Source organism: Apodemus sylvaticus, chromosome 3, assembly GCF_947179515.1.
Source record: "Apodemus sylvaticus chromosome 3, mApoSyl1.1, whole genome shotgun sequence".
NCBI lineage: Eukaryota > Metazoa > Chordata > Mammalia > Rodentia > Muridae > Apodemus > Apodemus sylvaticus.
The window spans coordinates 162,532,266-162,550,837 of record NC_067474.1 but is presented as its reverse complement, the minus strand read 5'-3'; the positions used below and the strand labels follow the sequence as shown (position 1 = coordinate 162,550,837).

The 18,572-nt window shown below is 40.3% G+C and overlaps 1 protein-coding gene across 8 annotated transcripts in view; it reads left to right on the top strand.

The window, feature by feature from the left end:
• Positions 1 to 18,572, top strand: part of LOC127681612 (zinc finger protein 420-like) — a 662,660-nt gene that overhangs the window by 426,803 nt on the left and 217,285 nt on the right. The gene's annotated exons all lie outside the window — the stretch shown is intronic.

Here is an 18,572-nt window from a genome sequence, read left to right as displayed (position 1 = left end):
TATTGCCTATCCTGCTTCACCCAGCCCTGTTCACCTTACACTGTCCCACTTGCTCTGTTCTGAAAGTGGAAGCAATGCTCCACCTGCAAATACTTTTCCTGTGGCTGCAATGAACACTTAGTTACATACCTCAAATGGGTAATTTTACATCTTTGTTATGGGATAGCCTTTCAATTAAATAATTTGGGAAGTTTAATCAAGACAAAAGCCCTGGGGAGAAACAGACTGTGATCAAGGTGAACCAATTCAACACAGCTTGCTTAGAAAAAATTGTGTAAGTGGATGAAAATATAACTGTCCCAGAATTAATGTGCTACCAAGGAGCAATCACTCTAAGCACTAATAAAACTTAGTTAATTTAATCTTCTTAAAGACACCATGCATTTGACTCTACATGAGTGTTGTGTTGATTTTGGTAACATTGCCATGTTTCCTTACCAGCTCAATGAATTCTTTGGTGGAATTTTGGAAATTTGGGGGTAACTTATGTATACTATCATATCATCTGCAAATAGTGATGTCTTGACTTCTTCCATTCCAATCTGCATCACTTTGGCATCCTTTTGTAGTCTAATTCCTCTGGCTAGAACTTCAAGTACTATGTTGAATAGATAGACAGACCATGTGCAGCCTTGTCTAGTTGCTGATTTTGGTTGAGTGCTTCAAGTTTTTCTCCATTTAGTTTGACGTTGACTATTGGTTTGCTGTATATTTCTTTTTCTATGTTTTATTATGAATTACTTAGCATTGAATTACTTATCTTTTATAGCAAGTAGGGGGGGTGTATTTTGTTAAAACCATTTTAAGCATCTAATGAGATGATCATTTTCAATCCATTCCTATCTGCATTACTTTGGCATCCTTTTGTAGTCTAATTCCTCTGACTAGAACTTCAAGTACTATGATGAATAGATAGACAGACCATACGCAGGCTTTTAATATGTTTTATTACGAGCATTGAATTACTTATCTTTTATAACAAGTAGGGGTGTTGTATTTTGTTAAAGCCATTTTAAGCATCTAATGAGATGATCATTTAATTTTTTTCTTGGAGTTTTTGATACACTGTATCATGTTGATGGATTTCTGTATATCAAACTATCCATGCATCCCTGGATAAAGCTTGCTTATTCTTGGTGAAAGATAATTTTAATTTGTTCTGGAGTCAGTTTGCTAGAATTTTAGCGAGTATTTTTGCAGTGATATTCGTAATGAAAATTAGTCTGTAGTTCTCTTTCCTTGTTGGGTCTTTGATTAATTTAAGTATCAGTGTAACTGTGGATTCTTAGAATGAATTAAATAGTGTTCCTTCTGATTCTATTTTGTGGATGAATTTGAAAACTATTGGTATTAGGTCTTCTTTAAAGGTCTGATAGAATTCTGCACTAAACCCATCTGAGCTTGGGCTTTATTTTAGTTGGGAGGCTTTTAATGATTACTTTTATTTCTTTTGGTGTTATGGGACTGTTTAGATTGTTTATCTGATCCTGATTTAACATTGGTACCTGTTATCTGTCTAAAAAATCATTATTTCATCTAAATTTCCAGTTTGTTAAATATAGACTTTTGTTATAGGATCTCATGGTTTTTTTTTTTTTTTTAATTTCCTTGGTTTCTATTGTTATGTATCCCTTTTCTGATTTTGTTAATTTGGTTACTGTCTCTATGCCCTCTGGCTAAGGGTTTATCTTTCTTGTTGATTTTCTCAAAGGACGAGCTACTGGTTTATTGATTACTTGTATAGTTTTCTTTGTTTCTACTTGGTTAATTTCGTCTCTGCATTTGTTTCCTGCCTTCTATTCCTCATGGGTGTGTTTGCTTCTTTGTCCTAGAGCCTTCACATATGCTGTTAAGCTGCTGGTGTCTGATCTCTCCAATTTCTTTAGGGAGGCACTCAGAGCTATGAGTTTCCTTTTAGCAATGTTTTTATTGTATCCAATATGTTTGGATATGTTGTTCCTTCATTTTTGTTAAATTCTAAAAAGTATTTAATTTCTTTCTGTATTTCTTCCCTGACCAAGTTATTATTGAGTAGAGAGTTTTTAACCTTCCATGTGTAGGTGAGCTTTCTGTTGTTCTGTTGTTATTCTTAGTCCATGATGATGTGATAGGATGCATGGGATTATTTCAATTTTTCCGTATCAGTTACCACTAGTTTTGTGTTTATAATATGTTCAATTTTGGAGAATGTACCATGAGGTGCTGAGAAGAATGTGTGTGTGTGTGTGTGTGTGTGTGTGTGTGTGTGTATAAGTATGAAATGTTCTATAAATATCTGTTAATTCCATTTGGTTCACACATTATGTTAATTTCACTGTGTCTCTGTTCAATTTGTTTCCATGGTCTGTTCATTGGTGAGAGTGTTGTACTGAAGTCTCCTACTCGTATTATATCAGGTTCAATGTGTGCTTTGAGATTTACTAGAGTTTCTTTTACAGATGTGGTTGCCCTTGCATTTGGGATATAGATGTTCAGAATTTTGAGTTCATCTTGGTAGGTTTTTCCATTGATGAGTATGAAGTGTTGTCATTCCTCCTCTTTTTCGATAACTTTTGATTGAATGTCAATTTTATTCAATATTGAAATGGCTACTCCAGATTGTTTCTTGGGACCATTTGCTTGGTTATTCTTTTTTTCCAATTTTTTCTCTTCTATTCTTTTTTTTTTTTTTTGTCAATTTGTATACATATATATTTCACATATTGTTAATAGGTCTTCTGTGAAGCACAAGATCAGAAACTCCTATAGAACAATGAGATAACCTTGTTTTGCCTACATATCAAAAGCTCTTATAAAGCCAGTCATAGATCCACCCACTCTAGGGGGGCAGCAGCAGGAGAAGCACAAGGTGAATGTCATCCTCAGCAATGCAGGGAACTTAAGCGTCATCATGGGTTATATGAGGCCCTCCTCCTGGCCTGCAGACAGGACTATATGGTCCCTATATAGGGCTGGGGTGGGGCTACAGGGCAGGCTCCCTTTTTTGTTTGTTTGTTTGTTTGGATTTGTTTTTGTCTAAGACAGGGTTTCTCTGTGTAGTCCTGGCTGTCCTGGAGCTCACTCTGTAGACCAGGATGGCCTTGAACTCCGAAGTCTGCCTGCCTCTGCCTCCTAGAGTGCTGGGATTACAGGCCTGTGCCACCACAGCCCGGCATAGGCTCTTCTCTTCTTTAGAAGGAAGCCTGGTTCATCTATTCTTTTTCCTTTTCCCTTATAATAATGTGTTCCATACGGAAAAACTGAAGGGATTTTGTTGATGCTTTCATTTTGCTTTACAATATTTCTTAAGTATATAATTGTTCATCTGCATGCTTTTACATACACTGAATGATACATTATGTCCATAGATCCCTGGATTCTGTACCAAACCCTTGAGACTGAAGTCACAGCAAGAGTTTTTAACTCTTAGTCAGTTTTTCCTACCCCTGGTTTATATTTCTTATGCCCATTTGTAATGGACATGTGTGTTATTGTTTTTTAAAAACAAAGTAAGATTTCTTTTTTTGAGACAGGGTTTCTCTGTGTAGCCCTGCCTGTCCTAGAACTCACTCTGTAGACCAGGCTGGCCTCGGACTCAGAAATCCACCTATCTCTGCCTCCCAAGTGCTGGAATGAAAGGCGCGCACCACCACTGCCCAGCACGAAGGAAGAATTAAAGGTAATAGTTATCTATGAAAGCTACTATTATGATACACAAATAAGGTTATATACCAAAGAAAGAAAGTAATGATAAAATTGCACAATTAAAAATTTCCATTATCGGCGGCGGCGGCGGCGGCAGCAGCGGCAGCAGTGGCTGCTCCAGCTGAAGGGCCATCAGCAGTGGAACCAAGGCGTCACAGGGACCAGTTAGGCCCTGCGCCCACGACCACTGACCTTCGCTGACCAGCCGGACAGCAAGCAGCTGCAGTTGTGCGGCGCCTTTCCTGCACGGAGGCCACTTCAGAACTCACCAGTCAGGAGAGGAGGATCCATCTTGGTTCTGTACTCCAGGAATCGGACAGACTGAGGTACACAAACATAATCCGAGGCCAACACCGCGGTGGTCTGAGCCCGACGGGCGTTGGCCTGCACCCAGGCCCTGGGCGGGTCGGGGGGCCATCGGGGTGCCAACCCAACCAGGAGGTTTTTTGCCCAGGCCTGCGAGCGCGCCGCCGCCATTTTGCCTGCAGGACGACAGAGAGCTCAGGCGGGCAGACCTGTAACAGGCATAGCCTAAGGCTAACAAAGCGGGGGTCCAGGCCCCAAAAGGCACAGGACTGACCCCAAGAACTGGGCGGCTTGGTGGGCCATCTGTGAGTCAACCCGCCCAGGTGATTGTTAGCAAAGCAGACTCTCCCGGCGCTTTCAGGGAGCGCGGGCGCACACGCCCGCCATCCTAGTCACCTGGCAAACCCAATTAACAGTCAAAGCCGTAGGGGAACTTTGCTCGGACCTTGGCCTCCCAGGCTTTTGCCTGGACTCAGGGACTGGGCGGCCAGGCTAACCTTGTGTGCGATAGCCCGGTTGGCAGATCGGCTGCCCAGCGGAGTGAGCGGAACTCAGGGGAGGTCACAGTAGCATACACCGTCGGCACTCCCTGGGAGTGCACACGGGCTCCATCTGCTCCACAGACACAATCTGGGGCAAGGCCTCAGGCAGAAGCCCTTAGCTCTACTCTCTCCGCTTCCGGATCCAGATCAGTCTGGGCGGCAGCATTACATCTCCAAGGCCAGCTGGGAGAAGTCAGTGTGCTCCAGTGAATCCAGCGGGCCCCAGCGGGAGCCTTCGGGTGCCTGCTTTGGGATCTGAACAGCCTGGGCAGCAGCACACTGTCTACAAGCAGTGCAGGAGGTAAGCTGTGCACCAGAGGCCAACTGGGAAGGGGCAGCTTGCACTGGTGAGTCCAGCACTGACAAGATAAACTAACACCAGTGAGATCTAGATGGCAAAAGGCAAACGCAGGAACGTCACTAACAGAAATCAAGGCAATATGGCAACATCTGAACCCAATTCTCCTCTACCAACATGTCCTGGATACCCCATCACACCAGTAAAACAAGATTTGGATTTAAAATCACTGGTCATGATGCTGGTACAGGAACACATGAAGGTCATACATAAAGAAATTCAGGAGACAATGGATCAAAAGGTAGAAGCCCTTGCAAGGGAAACACAAAAATCATTGAAAGAAATCCAGGAGAATACAAAAGCCAACAAGGAGGAAATGCAAAAAACACTTAAAGAAATACAGGAGAACTTTGCTCAACAGGCTGAGGTCATGAAAGACGAAACACAAAAATCTCTTAAAGAAATACAGGAGAACTTTGGTCAACAGGCTGAGCTCATGAAAGAGAAAACACAAAAATCTCTTAAAGAATTACAGGAAAACACAAACATGCAAGTGAAGGAGCTAAGCAAAACCATCCAGGATCTAAAATCAGAAGTAGAAACAACTAAGAAAACTCAAAGGGAGACAACTTTGGAGATAGAAAGCCTTGGGAAGAAATCAGGGGACAGAGATACAAATATCAACAACAGAATACAAGAGATAGAAGAAAGAATCTCAGATGCTGAAGATTCCATAGAAACCATGGACTCAACAGTTAAAGAAAATGCAAAATGCAAAAAGCTTGTAACCCAAAATATCCAGGAAATCCAGGACACAATGAGAAGACCAAACCTAAGGATTATAGGCATAGAGGAGAGTGAAGATTTACAACTTAAAGGGCCAGCAAATATCTTCAATAAAATTATGGAAGAAAACTTCCCTAACCTAAAGAGAGAGATGCCCATGAATATACAAGAAGCCTACAGAACTCCAAACAGACTGGACCAGAACAGAAATACTTCCCGTCACATAATAATCAAAACACCAAATGTTCTAAACAAAGAAAGAATACTAAAGGCAGTAAGAGAAAAAGGCCAAGTAACATATAAAGGAAGACCTATCAGAATCACAGCAGACTTTTCACCTGAGACTATGAAGGCTAGAAGGTCCTGGGCAGATCTCATGCAGACTCTAAGAGAACACAAATGCCAACCAAAACTACTATATCCAGCAAAACTCTCAATCACCATAGATGGAGAAACTAAGATATTTCATGACAAAACCAAGTTTACCCAATATCTATCCACAAACCCGGCCCTAAAAAGGATAATAGGAGGACAACACCAATACAAGGAGGGAAACTTCACCCTGGAAAAAGCAAGATAGTAACCTTTCATCAAACCCAAAAGAAGTTAAGCATTCAAATTTAAAAAATAACGTCAAAAATGATAGGAAGTAACAATCACTATTCCTTAATATCTCTTAACATCAATGGACTTAATGCCCCAATAAAAAGACACAGACTAACTGAATGGATACGTAAACAGGACCCTACATTTTGCTGCTTACAGGAAACACACCTCAGGGTCAAAGACAAACACTACCTTAGAGTAAAAGGCTGGAAGACAATTTTACAAGCAAATGGTCTCAGGAAACAAGCTGGAGTAGCCATTTTAATATCAGATAAAATTGACTTTCAACCCAAAGTCATCAAAAGAGACCCTGAGGGACACTTCTTGCTGGTCAAAGGAAAAATACAAAAAGAAGAACTGACAATCCTGAACATCTATGCCCCAAATGTAAGGGCACCCTCTTTTGTAAAAGAAACTTTATTAAAACTAAAAGCACACATTGCACCTAACACAATAATTGTGGGTGACTTCAACACTGCACTTTCCTCAATGGACCGATCAGGAAAACAGAAACTAAACAGGGACACAATGAAACTAATTGAAGCTTTGGACCAATTAGATTTAACAGATATATATAGAACATTCTATCCTAAAACAAAAGAATATACCTTTTTCTCAGCACCTCATGGTACCTTCTCCAAAATCGACCATATAATTGGTCACAAGACAGACCTCAACAAATATAAGAAGATCGAACTAATCCCATGCCTCCTATCTGATCACTATGGAGTAAAAGTGGTCTTCAATAGCAACAGAAACAACAGAAAGCCCACATACACGTGGAAACTGAACAATACTCTACTCAATGATACCTTGGTCAAGGAAGAAATAAAGAAAGAAATTAAAGACTTTTTAGAACACAATGAAAATGAAAACACAACATACCCAAATCTATGGGACACAATGAAAGCAGTGCTAAGAGGAAAACTCATAGCCCTGAGTGCCTCCAAAAAGAAAATGGAGAGAGCATACATTACCAGCTTAATGACACACCTGAAAGCCTTAGAACAAAAAGAAGCTATTTCGCCCAGGAGGAGTAGAAGGCAGGAAATCATCAAACTCAGGGCCGAAATCAATCAAGTAGAAACAAAGAGAACCATACAAAAAATCAACAATACCAGGAGCTGGTTCTTTGAGAAAATCAACAAGATAGATAAACCCTTAGCCAGAATGACCAAAGGGCACAGAGAAAGTATCCAAATTAACAAACTTAGAAATGAAAAGGGAGATATAACAACGGAAACTGAGGAAATCCAAAAAATCATCAGATCCTACTACAAGAGCCTATACTCAACACAACTGGAGAATCTGGAGGAAATGGACAATTTCCTTGACAGATACCAAATACCAAAATTAAATCAGGACCAACTAGACCATCTAAACAGTCCCATAATGCCTAAAGAAATAGAAGGAGTCATAGAAAGTCTTCCAACCAAAAAAAGCACAGGACCAGATGGCTTCAGTGCAGAATTCTACCAGACCTTCAAAGAAGAGTTAACACCAATACTCTTCAAACTATTCCACAAAATAGAAACAGAAGGAACACTACCCAATTCCTTCTACGAAGCCACAATTACGCTGATACCAAAGCCACACAAAGATCCAACAAAGAAAGAGAACTTCAGACCAATTTCCCTTATGAACATCGATGCAAAAATACTCAATAAAATTCTTGCCAACCGAATCCAAGAACACATCAAAACGATCATCCACCATGATCAAGTAGGCTTTATCCCAGGAATGCAGGGTTGGTTCAATATACGGAAATCCATCAATACAATCCACTACATAAACAAACTCAAAGAACAAAACCACATGGTCATTTCATTGGATGCTGAAAAAGCATTTGACAAAATTCAGCATCCCTTCATGCTTAAAGTCTTGGAGAGAACAGGAATTCAAGGCCCATACCTAAACATAGTAAAAGCAATATACAGCAAACCGGTAGCCAGCATCAAACTAAATGGAGAGAAACTTGAAGCAATCCCACTGAAATCAGGGACCAGACAAGGCTGCCCCCTTTCTCCTTATCTTTTCAATATTGTACTTGAGGTACTAGCTCGGGCAATTCGACAACATAAGGAGGTCAAAGGGATACAAATTGGAAAGGAAGAAGTCAAACTATCATTATTTGCAGACGACATGATCGTCTACCTAAGTGACCCAAAGAACTCCACTAGAGAGCTCCTACAGCTGATAAACAACTTCAGCAAAGTGGCAGGTTATAAAGTCAACTCAAGCAAATCAGTGGCCTTCCTATACTCAAAGGATAAGCAGGCTGAGAAAGAAATTAGGGAAATGACCCCCTTCACAATAGCCACAAACAGTATAAAGTATCTTGGGGTGACTCTTACCAAACATGTGAAAGATCTGTATGACAAGAACTTCAAGACTCTGAAGAAGGAAATGGAAGAAGACCTCAAAAAATGGGAAAACCTCCCATGCTCATGGATCGGCAGAATCAATATAGTTAAAATGGCCATTTTGCCTAAAGCACTATACAGATTCAATGCAATACCCATCAAAATCCCAACTCAATTCTTCACAGAGCTAGAAAGAGCAATTATCAAATTCATCTGGAACAACAAAAAACCCAGGATAGCTAAAACTATTCTCAGCAACAAAAGGAAATCTGGGGGAATCAGTATCCCTGACCTCAAGCAATACTACAGAGCAATAGTGTTAAAAACTGCATGGTATTGGTACAGTGACAGACAGGAGGATCAATGGAACAGGATTGAAGATCCAGAAATGAACCCACACACCTATGGCCACTTGATCCTCGACAAAGAGGCTGAAAACATCCAATGGAAAAAAGATAGCCTTTTCAACAAATGGTGCTGGTTCAACTGGAGGTCAGCATGCAGAAGAATGCGAATTGATCCATCCTTGTCTCCTTGTACTAAGCTCAAATCCAAATGGATCAAGGACCTCCACATAAAGCCAGACACTCTGAAGCTAATAGAAAAAAAACTGGGGAAGACCCTTGAGGACATCGGTACAGGGAGAAAGTTTCTGAACAGAACACCAATAGCGTATGCTCTAAGAGCAAGAATTGACAAATGGGATCTCATAAAATTACAAAGTTTCTGTAAGGCAAAGGACACCATCAAGAGGACAGATCGGCAACCAACAAATTGGGAAAAGATCTTCACCAATCCTACATCAGATAGAGGGCTAATATCCAATATATATAAAGAACTCAAGAAGTTAGACTCCAGAAAACCAAACAACCCTATTAAAAAATGGGGTACAGAGTTAAACAAAGAATTCTCACCTGAAGAACTTCGGATGGCGGAGAAGCATCTTAAAAAATGCTCAACTTCATTAGTCATTAGGGAAATGCAAATCAAAACAACCCTAAGATTTCATCTTACACCAGTCAGAATGGCTAAGATTAAAAATTCAGGAGACAGCAGGTGTTGGAGAGGGTGTGGAGAAAGAGGAACACTCCTCCACTGCTGGTGGGGTTGCAAATTGGTACAACCACTCTGGAAATCAGTCTGGCGGTTCCTCCGAAAACTGGGCACCTTACTTCCAGAAGATCCTGCTATACCACTCCTGGGCATATACCCAGAAGACTCCCCACCATGTAATAAGGATACATGTTCTACTATGTTCATAGCAGCCCTATTTGTAATTGCCAGATGCTGGAAAGAACCCAGGTATCCCTCAACAGAAGAGTGGATGCAAAAAATGTGGTATATCTACACAATGGAGTACTATTCAGCCATTAGAAACAATGAATTCATGAAATTCTTAGGCAAATGGATGGAGCTAGAGAATATCATACTAAGTGAGGTAACCCAGACTCAAAAGGTGAATCATGGTATGCACTCACTAATAAGTGGATATTAACCTAGAAAACTGGAATACTCAAAACATAATCCACACATCAAATGAGGTACAAGAAGAAAGGAGGAGTGGCCCCTGGTTCTGGAAAGACTCAGTGAAACAGTATTCAGCAAAACCAGAACGGGGAAGTGGGAAGGGGTGGGTGGGAGGACAGGGGAAGAGAAGGGGGCTTGCGGGACTTTCGGGGAGTGGGGGGGCTAGAAAAGGGGAAATCATTTGAAATGTAAATAAATTATATCGAATAATAAAAAAAAAAAAAAAAAAAAAAAAAGACACCATGCATTTGACTCTACATAGTTCTCAAACATGAGTCAGCCTAGAATAGATCTTGCTTTCTACATATGCTGTCACTTTTGGCATCAGAATCCAGGATATGATTTGAACAATTTCAATATGGACTAGAGACTGCAGTTCCAGCCACATAGGCAGATGGGAATTTTACACAGTAAAGATATTCCTAGAATTATTTCATAAGTACACCAGTACCCTAAAAGAATAGGTCAGTCTTCAGTGACAAGGTCCTAAATGGAAAGCCCCAGATGAGAATTTTAGCAAAAGTAGAACAATGGAAAAGGTAAAAGTTGCAGTAGAGAGGTCTATTATGTGTGATAAATTCTAAGTCATTCAATTTTCCCAAGGAACACTCGGGAGCCAGGTGCTGAGTGGAAGCCTGCTAGCTCAGAGAGGCAGAGAAAGCACCTGCTGACCTTCCTCTTCAGGTAAAATCCCAGAAGGAAGCTCTTTCTGCCACACCTTCTCAAATGATCTCATCCAAACTCAATGGACCTCAATGCTTCTTCCTGTGCATCTCTTTATCTTTGTTCCAAACTCCCTCTTATTCTCCATGTTATTTTTCCTTAAAAATCCAGGGTTCCAAACCTGTCACCTGGCTGCTTGCTCCACCTATTGAACCATGAGGGATTTTATTTAATCTTGTTAATTTGGGGGTTCACTGTATGATCAAATACCCTGCACTGAGTTCTTGTAGAAGCTATGTCTCACGCAGTAAGTATTTTAAGAAGAACAGCCTCTAGTAAACTATGGAAAGAAATGGGAGACTTCTATGTAGTCAGCAGAAATTATCATAGAATGTGACAAACTCCAGAGGAGATAACAAATCTATGCTGTTCACAGGGAACACAGGGTATATCAGGAACATTACTGAAGAAGCCTACAGCAGACTTGGGACTAATAGCTTCTGCCCCTCATGGTGGCAAGAATTGGGTTGTCAGGATCTGATATAATCACACCCCACAGGTCCTGGCCCCAGACATTTTTCAGCTTTTCCAAGCATATTCCTTGCTTAAGAGTAGGAGCTCTGTAAAGGCAAGTTTATACACCTGTGGTAATTGTCATCTCTGATGTATATAACCTCAGTCTACTTATCTAGCCTAGTCATCATTTCTAGTGTCTGTACAATTGTATCTAGGCTTTTTCTGTCTCTGTGTATTACTAAAAGAATGCCCATATGCCAAAGTGAACAAGTGAAAGTCAGCAGACAACCCTGAGGAGTCAGTTCTCTTCTCTATGCCAGCCATGGGCATCAAACCTGTTGGAACCATGTTGACAGTATAAGAATTCTTTTTCAATTCCCCTCACTTCATCTGGGGAAACTCTGTCCTCATTATTGTACCTCCCAATGTTTGTCTCCTTTTGTTGCTGGCAGCCATCATTCTTTCAGTATCTATGAATTTAAGTAGACAAGGCACTGTATATAACTGGAGTCTAGCAAAATCTCTCCTTCATTGATGGGCTTATTTCACAGTACATAAACTTGATAAGTTTGATCCATGAAATAATGTGTCAGAATTTCTTAATAATTTTATTTCCTGGAAGAATATGTTTCTTAAGAATACAGACAGATGTGGTAGACTAGATAATAATAAGGGTATAGCACACAATTTTTTTGTAAGAACTTCTTTCCTATTTGGAGGTTAGATAATAGTCTATTGTATGACAGGCTAGTCCATACTTTGTTTAACCTGCATTTATTTTATTTAACTTTATGTTGTTTTATGTCCTACAGATTTTTTTTTGTAGAAGCCAATGTTAATGGTGACATTCTAATCCTCCAGCATGACCCTCTTTATTGCTGAGACTAAAGTTTTGGGTGTGGGCCACTTCACAAGATTACTTTTAAGTTACTTTGTTTGGTGTTTGTGTCTCTTCTGAATTCATTATGTAGCATGCAGTGCAACATTATTTACTTCTTCTAAAATAAGTGTTCTGTGATGCTGTTCTTGAAATTTACATTTTGGCCCACCCTAAGGTTCTCCTCTGCCTAGTTCTTTTCTGGCTTTATCATGTCAACCTAAACAGGTAGAGAAGAGAGTGGTTTCAGAAATACTCCTCCCAAGATTGTGACCTTGACTATACTGTGTCATACAGAGCTGGTGAAGTGTACATTGCATCATCTATGTCAGTGCCAGCAAGATGTGAAGTGTACATTGCAGTGCATTTAGAATTACAAGACCACTGATTGATAAGCAGTATTTCAGTTCACCTATCTATGGCCACAACTATCCAGGGTGCTGCAAATTTTACTCCTGTAGTGTCTAAAGGCTTTATCAACATGATCTCCTGACTGGGATATCTGTCCATCATCAAGAAAGAGAAAGGAAACCAGAAATATAGCATAGGTATTAGGATCTCTGGAGTTTGGGGACAACCTGATCTACAGAGCAAATTTCAGTATAGTCAGGACTTCAGAGAGAAACTTTAGCCCAGAAATCTCATGACTGGTGGCACTCTGTCCCTCCAAAGCACAGTGAGTGTGCCTTTCTCCTGCATTTCCTAGCCTGCCTATTGGAACCTAGAATTCCCACTTTTCTGATCATCCTTTAGCTGCAAGCATCTTTACTGAGCAATCAAAAACCAATTGGATGTTTTGATTCCTCCAAGAAAGGGAACAAAATACTCTCAGGAGCAATAAACAAGAAAACGTATGGAACAGAGACTGAAGTAAAGGCCACACATAGACAACCTTACCTGGGGATTCATACTATAAATAGTCACCAAACCCCTTATGGATGACAAGTATTGCCTACCAAATGGAGAATTCCATTGTTGTCTCTGGAGGGGTCCTGCCAGAGCCATACACATACAGAGGCAGATGTTGGCAGCCAACCATTGGTCTGGACATGGGGTCACCAATGGAGGAGTTGGAGGGTAGTTCAGAGGAGGTAAAGGGGTCTAGAGCCCCATGGGAAGAAAAATGATGTCAGCCACCCAGAAGTCTCAGGACTCCCTGGGTGTAAACCATCAACCAATGGGTACAGAGGTTTCCATCCAAAAATGTGGTAGAGGGATGCTTTGTTGGGCATCAGTGGAAGGAGTGGTCCTTGGTTAGATGAAGGCTCAATAGATGCCCCCAACAAAGGGAAATAGATGAAGGGGATTGTGGGAGTGGTTCAGATGGAGGGGCATAAACTTGGAGGCAGGGAGTCAGAGGAGGGGTTGGGGGTTTTCAGGGAGGTGGGAAACTGCCAGGAGCCATTCTTACATAGATCTCAACACCTCCTCCTTTCAGCCATCTTACATGCTCAAGCCTGCCTTAAGAAGGAAAATTTTGGCTTTCAGGTATGCAAATATCAAGGTGTTCAGCACATATAGAGCTCATGTTGGTTAGAATAAATAGTTCATTTGCAGTTAGGTTACTATAGCAATCTCTTTTCACTTCAGCTCCTCATGATCATTTTAATTTGCCAGCCAGCTTTGTCATGATACTCTGGGAGATAATTCTGAGAGACTGCTTCCTAGAGACAATGTTTAGAGACAGTGCTTGTCCTCTGAGAGACTGTTCCCCGAAGACAATGTTTGCCCCCTCATACCCCTCCCTACATCCTTACTTTCCTTCATTTTGCTGTGTGTAAAATAGTAAAATTTGAAAGCTTGATCAGAATACTGTCTTGCTGTCCATCTCTTGCATCTGTGGTCCCCCATTCTCTACCTAGGTAGTCCAGGGACCCTGTAGACTGTCCCTGGACCACCTAGGTAAAGAATGCGGGTTGGAACACTCCTGTGCCCAACAGGGAGGCACCTGTGAAGTCATCAAGGAGAGAACTCTGTGCTACACTTTGGGAAGGGCCCTTCGTCACAGCTCAGGAGCAGATAGGTCAAGGATTGGTTGTCCCGCTGGTGTTCAGCCAGGAAATAATCATCACGGAACAGGTCATGGAAGGTAAGAGAGGGGACAAGCATCCACTCAGAAATCCCTGCTCATTTCAGAGCTTAAAGAATCTCTCAAGACATGAGGGGCCGTTTTTTTGTTTATTTACTTGTTTGTTGACAGTGTTTCTCTGCATAGCCCTGGCTGTCCTGGAACTCACTCAATACACCAGGCTGGCCTCAAACTCAGAAATCTGCTTGCCTCTGCCTCCCAGAGCACTGGGATCAGGTGGAGGAGCATATACTTGGAGACGGGGTACGAGGAGGGGTTGGAGGTTTTCAGGGAGGTGGGAAACTGGGAAAAGTTTTACCATTTAAAATGTAATAAAGTTTATATTCGATAAAATAGAAAAAATAAACTATATATATATACTCACTGGGGAAAAAAAAAACAATTTGAAAACAGAAACTTGTGTGTTCACAAGCAGATTCCAGAACAGAGCATCAGAACTACTACCTTCACAAAAGAGACCCTCATGGCCTGAACTGTACTCCCCATGTTCCCAACCTTTGTGTACAAGGTCTAAACTCCACAGCACTTGCCTGTGTCTGGAGGCCAAGAAGTTAGGAAGGTAAACATCTGGCTCTGCTCCAGTAACATTGCTGTTCTTCTAAACAGGGGAATTCAGCAAAGTACAATTAGAAAGAGATTGTATGGGAACCTGTGAGAAGGTGGCTATTTAGAAGAAAGGAAGAGACCTTCAGATGCAAGACTCTCTGTGCCTGACATTGGACATTAGCCTCTAGAAGTAGGAGCAGTTACATCTCTCTTGGGTAATCATTGCAGTCTCTGAACTTGTGTCTTAACCCAGGTAGACAAATGGAGCTACTTCAGGGCCACTGTCCTTGTTCAAAACTGCTTGAGACTAGATCAACTTTAGTGTTTAGTATTTTTAAACATTTACATACATAATGAGACATCATTGCATGAGGACCAAATTCAAACACATGATTCTTATGTGTTTTGTACACATGCATATGTGGGAGAGAGAGTCTAAAACAAGAGCTAATAAGATGGCTCTTCAGGTAAAAGTGCTTAAAGTACAATCTTAGTCATGCGAATTCTGTTCCATGGACCCTCTAGGTGGAAGGAGAGAGCCACATTCTACAAGTCATCCTCTGATCTCTAATCTCATGTCCATACACTCAAAGAATCAGAATGATTGAAAAATAAACAGACAGGCATATAGAGAGATGATAGCACTGACAAAAATAACATAATCAGGCCCCCCCCCCTTTTTTTTAAGTAGGACAGGCTCTTGGACCCAGAGGAATTCAAGCTCATATTGCAAGGAAAGCATAGACAGGACCATGAATATGAGTAGTCACAGTGTGTCTACCGTATAGAAGCAGGGAGAGATGCATGGTGGTGTTCAGCTTACTTTCTACTTGGCCCAGGCCCACAGCTCACTGTTTGGTGCTGCATACATCTAGGTTGTCTGTTCTACTCTCAGCTGGAGTTCTGAGGAAATTTGCTCATAGACATGTCTAGTCACATGTTACATAACTTGGCTTATTAATTTATTTTATAATTCACTTATTTAGAGACAGTCTCACTGTGGAGTCTTGCCTGAAACACCCTATGTAAACCAGGTTGGCCTTGAACAGACATCAACCTTCCTCTAGCCCCAAGACCTGGATAAAGATAATATACCACCATCACTGCCTGCTTCGATTTTTGATAGGATTTCTCAAGCAGCCCTGGCTGACTTCCTACTCAGTGTCTCTCTGAGGTTAATTTTTAACTTCTGTTCCTGCTGCCTCACTTCCTTAAGTGCTAGGTTTACATTCTAATGCTGCCATGTGGGGGAGTGCAGGGCTTTGAACTCTGGACTTTCTACATTCTACAAAACGATTACCCATAGTCGGGACCATAAAGCTGCCTCATTTCTCTTTTACAGATCTGGATACATGCAATTGCAGTGATTCTGTGAAACAAATTGTGCCTCTATATGCTATTTCATCGGAGTCTCAAGAAGGACATATGGATCACCTGAGGCAAGGAAAAGCTATTGCATTACCAGAGCCTATGCAATGGGACACTCCCCACACAAGGACCCAGAGTTCTGATCTAGTCATTTGGAGATGAAGACCTGCTGGCCACCTCCCAGTCTGGAGGGGGTTGAAAGGAAACAGAGCAGGGTTCTACTGTGGATTTCAAGACTGATGGTGTGCGGATATTCTAACTTTCTAACTATACTGAATGTTGATAACTTCTAAAAATTTCCTAAAACATTTTGCTCATTCTGAGGGTTAAAAGGTGCTGGTTCAGGCAATTACCACCTGTAGCCTAACAGCAAGGGTCTAAGCAGTGTAGCCTGTTTTATGTACCTAGGAATTGCAGGGTTCAAACTTACAGTCTACTAGTTGAAGTTGAAAGAAAGGGGGTACTTTGAAAAGTGATTTTAGTGTTTATTTCTAAGTTGTAAAAAGTTTCCTATGAAAGTTCGCTAAGAAAAGGGGAAAATGTAGAAGGATCTTGAGCTGGACAAGAGAAATTTGTGTTCCTAACTTTTCCCTCAGCACTTACACAACTTTCATAATACGTGATCACCTGGCATGTAGTCTTAAAACACAACAAGAAATGGTACCAAAATGGTCTGTAGTATGAGCCAATAGGTAGCATTGTTCTGAGTTTTATTGGAATTTGTCTCAATCAAATGCTATTAAAGAGTTTACAGACATGCAGTTACACAGCACAATATGGATGTGTATCCCTGACACATGTGTCAATATGGGATGTGTATCCCATATTTTTGTTTATAGTTTGGTAGACTTTTCTCTCATATACCTAAGAATTCATGAAAGACATATCTATTGTTGAGACTCCCAAATCATTTTCATATGGGCAGACTCACTGAGAGTCAAAAGATTTGATTTCTCAGTCCTAAGACCTTTTGAAATACATGTTTTCATTTCCTCTTAATCAAGTCCTGATAGAGTCATTTCACCCTCCAAAGGAATTGTTATCCACACACTTAAAATCACTAGTATTAAGTTCATGTTATTCACTTGTAGAAAATTTTAGTGTCTCACTCTTATGTTTCATGAGAGACTTTTCCTGGGGATATACAACATATATTCATTGAAGCATCCCAAGCAGAAACTGAAAACAACCAAGTCAAACTGGATTAATTAATGAGCTTCATTGCATTCACTTACAGGACTATGGGGAAGGACTTGTTGACCCAAGCACAAGGGACTCATAGTTGTTACCTGAAACTTGAAACCAGCATTTGATAGAGATTATGAATACAGGACACTGTAGAAATCTTTTTACTTTTATTTATTTATTTATTTATTTATTTTTGAGACAAGGTTTCTCTTTGATACCAGCCTGGCCTGGAACTGAGAAATCTGTCTCTGCTCCCAAAGTGGAGAGATTAAAGGCATGCAGCACTACTGTCCAGTCCCGTAGGCATCTCTATAGGATAAAGAACATCCTATTTGGGTGGCTCAGTGTATCAAATCCTCTTTGAAGTTTAATTTGTCAGAAATCCTTTATGTGAATTAAATGTAAAGAATTCTGTCATTATTATTAAATAGTTTAAAAGGTCTATTAAACACCTTAATTTTGTTTCCTTTTGAACTCTTTATTTTAGATCGAAGGAAAGTGTCCAAAAATATTCTTCTGCCTTCCCCACTTGGTCTTTATCTTATAATATTTGAGGTTGAACAAGTATAACTTTCCTATATTGTCACATTTTCAGAGTATTTCCCTGTAAAAATAGGTTACATTATCTAAGATTGGAACATGGTGTGAAGGTTTTCCAAGTTTTGCATACTTATATTTCTCTAGTATAGAACCTCTTGTGGTAAAGAGTCTCGATAAAACATTTGACACATTTTTTTGTTCTTTTACAGTAGAAACATTTTCCTCAGTATACATATTCAGGTGTTTTTTTTTTTTTTCTTTTCAGAACTGAAAGGAAGTCAAAGGAAATTTCAGTCATTGCATTGCATTTGTGAGATTTCTCTTGTACATGTATTGCCTGAAGTCAAATCAAGTGTTTTTACCACCACTGCATTTGAAACATTTCTGTCATGTACATATTTTCAGAAAAATTCTAAAATGTCCATCCTTGGTAAAGGATTTCCTCATTCACTACAATTTCTAATCTTACACTACTATAAAAATTGTCTGATGTTTTCTAAGACAGGGAATATGGGCAAAGCACTTGTTTGCTTCACTGCATTTGCGATTTCTCTTTTGTATGAACTCTCTGATAATTTCTAAGACTGCTACTGTAGATAAAGCAATTGTCACATTCAATACAATTAGAGTTTCTCTTTTTTATTTATTCTCTAACAAGTATGAAGTTTGCATT